Source organism: Microchirus variegatus (genome assembly GCF_963457635.1).
Source record: "Microchirus variegatus genome assembly, chromosome: 1".
Lineage (NCBI taxonomy): Eukaryota > Metazoa > Chordata > Actinopteri > Pleuronectiformes > Soleidae > Microchirus > Microchirus variegatus.
This window is the reverse complement of record NC_139802.1, coordinates 27,720,054-27,723,843: the sequence shown is the minus strand read 5'-3', so window position 1 is coordinate 27,723,843 and position 3,790 is coordinate 27,720,054.

Sequence of the window (3,790 nt, the reverse complement as noted above, 5' to 3'; positions counted from 1 at the left end):
TTGTATTAAAGGAAAGCAGCGTTGGAGTTTGTGTTTGGGGACGTGATGCTTGCTGTTGCATTGAATTTATAGCCCTACACAAAGGCTGTGTGTGTGTATCTGTTTTTGCTATGCAACACATCAAGATGCACATCATAGAAAATCTGTTCTGCTCCATTACTCTTTGCAGAACATGCTCCTTAGTGGCCTGTATTCTCTCAAAATTGACTTTTCTTCTGCTGAAATGAAGTCCCGCAAATGGGAAGGTGATAGAAATTCAAAATGGCATAATGAGCTAGAAAAACTATTGTATTTTTTTATGAGTAACTGCTGTAAATTGAGTGGCCTTAGAGGACACTGGATCCAGCAGAAAGTGACACAGGGATACCTGTGGCCCTCTCTGAATAATGTATCTGCCACTGGTATAAATGGAGTGATACTGTGTCCTCCAAAGTACTATCAGATGCATATATCATGACTATTCATTCATTAAGATTGGATTATCTGGATTGCCTCTCAATTTCTCTCTCCCACTTCCCTGATGTAGCTATTGTGGATGTGAATGAGTATTTCAGGCTTGTGTCTCCGCTGTCATCGTCTCAACCTGATCCTGTAATTAAGCTGTCATTCTTTTTCAGCTTCCTCTGTCGGCTGTATCTACTCTCTCCTCCATCATTTGACCCCTGCTTGTCTTTCCCAGCTCATGTGAGTTATATTAGGGTGAACTTTGAATTTTGTCCCTAAATAACGAAACTCCAAGACTAAAAATGTAGCACAGTGAAGCAACAATCACATTTTGGCAAAGAGTAGGAGAAGTTAATATTCATTTCCCTTTTCTTGCAGGATGAAGTTCAGGAAAACACTCCCTAGGAAGTGCTGGTGTGGCTGGATATTCGTCATCATGGCTGCATGGCAGGTGAATAGGGTTCATTGTTATGGTTCTTCCTTGATTTGATCAGGAATGAGCTTGTCCAAACAGAACTGGTGTTAAACAGAGGTTGTGAGACAAAAAGCTGTTAATCTGTTTCCTGTAAACCCACAGAGCTTCACTTATGACCAGTTCAAAAGTAAAGATTCATCTTTTTGAGGTTGACTTTATTCTTTCAGTGTTAGGGGTCCCACAATCAGTATGTTACATAAAATACATCTAAAATAAGTGACATTTATTGTAAAGATAATTATGAACATTTACTTTTTGTAAAAACATATAAACAACAGCGTGTATCCAGCTCTTACAACTGATATCTCAATTCTTTGAGCCCATATACAAGTTTACGTAGGCTACTGTGTGTATGAGTAATTACAGGGCAGGGTTAGAGTGGAAAAAAAAAGTTTTCCCTGTTAACTTTTTTCTTTTCTCCTCCTCTTTCCTCCAGCCCATCGTCGTGCCTGCACAGCCCAGAGAGCCTGACAGACAAAGAACTTTCAGCCAGACCTCCACCTCCATTCCTCAGCCTCTCACAACTCCCTCTTCTTCTCCGCCACCTTCTCACCCCTCGAGATTCACGTCTTACAAAAGACTTCCCCTCCAAGCACGGGCCTGAAGGGAAGAAGGGAGGGTGAGATACAGTTTCTGGACAACAATGGAAACTCAATCTGGAAATGGAGAGGAGGTGGCGGGCACAGTGTCGGCGACCTCAGGCTTCGTTTCCTGTCGTCCCTCTGGGCCACAGGTAGAGACATCAGACGATCCAGTGTTAAGAGAGGACCTGCAGGCTGCTAAGAGGATTGAAAGGTTTGACATCCCACTTGATAGTCTGAAGAGGATGTTTGAGAAGCCTGCTGCAGCAGACACTGTGAGTACTGCCACTGTGGCTTTTTACTTTTCTATTTTGATGTCAACTGTACTTTCCTGTCCAGTGACTTTTCACTTTCCTCCAGGTACACAGCTGTACCAGGCTTTGTATTCTGTGTCACATAGGATTGGCTTTTTGCAACTTGTATTTCAAGGAATTTCACCTTTTTTTTTGCCATCCTCTGAGAAAAAGTGTAAAGACATAGTGGTGACATGAGTGTGAATTCATGCCTGCAGTAAAACAGATCAAGTTTCCCAGTAAATTTCCCTGCTCCCTCAATACCTCTTCTGAGGTTCGTCTTACTTGTGTTATTATTATGATTTGTGTTAATAATCATAATAATAATAATACAATTCCTATTCTTATTACAGCATTTATTTAACCAGAAAAACCTCAGGGAGTTTAAAAAAACAAACAAACAAACAAAAAACCACCTTTCCACCACTTTAAGGAGTAATGTACAATACAATACATTTGGTTTGAAGGTACTAAACCTATAGCATTTCCTTTTAGATAAACATATTTTATATTTTTGCATGATGCAAAAGATTGAGGACAAAACAACCTCTCTCTCTCCCTCCCTCTCGCTCTGTTGCTTTGGCATGATTCATTCTTTGAAAATGTGTGGTTTTCCTTGACTCTGGTGAAAAACACAGAAGGAGCCTGGCCTTCTCCCCTGCTGTGTTGCTTTTCCATCCCGCCTGGCTTCTCTGAGAGGAAAAATCTAAGTCCTCTGGAAGTAAAGTGGGTAATTATGAGAAAACCTCCTTCACCAAATCCCTGATGAGTCAACAAGATGACCTACTTTTATTCCCCCATAATATCATATTGATTGCGTCACATCATTCCAAGGACAATGACGTCAATGATGGTGTCTGGAAACAGCTCTCTTTTCGAACCTATAAAAATACAACCCTGCAGAGGTCACACGAGCCAATGCATTATGGGTCATGTAGTTATCAGCTGTTGCAGACACTCACCAGCTGCATGTGTGCAGTGCCACTGGGTTGCTGATATTCGATACCCTGTTATTTAAGGCCTATATTGGGTTTATGGCTGAGCAGGATTATAAAAATAACCCTGTAATTGGTATGTCAGCTGCTGCTGCTGCTGGAAGCAGCACCAAACTTCTCTGTCTGGCCAAAGTAGAGAGTGATGCAGAACAAGTAGAATCAAATCACATCTGGTTCCTGAGATGAAAGCTTTTCACAGATTACTGCACTTAATGAGCCACATCACCAAAGCACGAGATAGCATCTTCTGAGGTTTTCTTGTACTCTCTCTCTAATATTATCCTTATTTTTGTCATCAGACATATTTGGGCTTCTGTGCTATCAGCCACTGCACTCTCTGAAGATAAGAGCCCTGTTTTGGCTTCATTGTGACTCCTTCACTTTCCACAGCGTCTCACTGACCATTAGCTTTCTGCAACTTTTCCATTACCATCATTTTCTCCCACATTTCACAGTCAAGGGTCACTGGGGTGTGTGACTGCATGATACAGACTGTGATAAACACATTAAAGCAGCTATAGCAAATATTGTTATAGTAACAGTGGGTAAAAAGAGTGTGTCATGTGACATACCCATTGAGAGTCATTTCCAGCAGCAATAGGCAGCTGTTTCCTGCCTTTGCCAGCTTTGTGAACAATACATTTTTCACTAACCGTGCAGCTGCAAACAGCACATAGTAATAAAGTTAGCTGGTAAGAGGACTGTAGTGGAACATTTAAGAGCCAAAGAGCCAGATTCTTCTCTCAGGGGTTGGTGAAGTTTGAAACTTTGAATACTAGACTTACAATTTTATAAGGCCAGACACACAAGTCCCAAATTAATGCTAATGTTCTTATTATCTGTTGGATGTAAGCAGCTGTTTGCCAGTCGCTTTCAACTTCCCACACACTGCTGATGATGTTGTGATTAGGAACATGAAATGTATGTAAAAAAGCTGTCAAATCTGATATCTTGGATTTTTTTTTTTTACATAAAAAGCACTCAAACCACACTTGAAAGTTG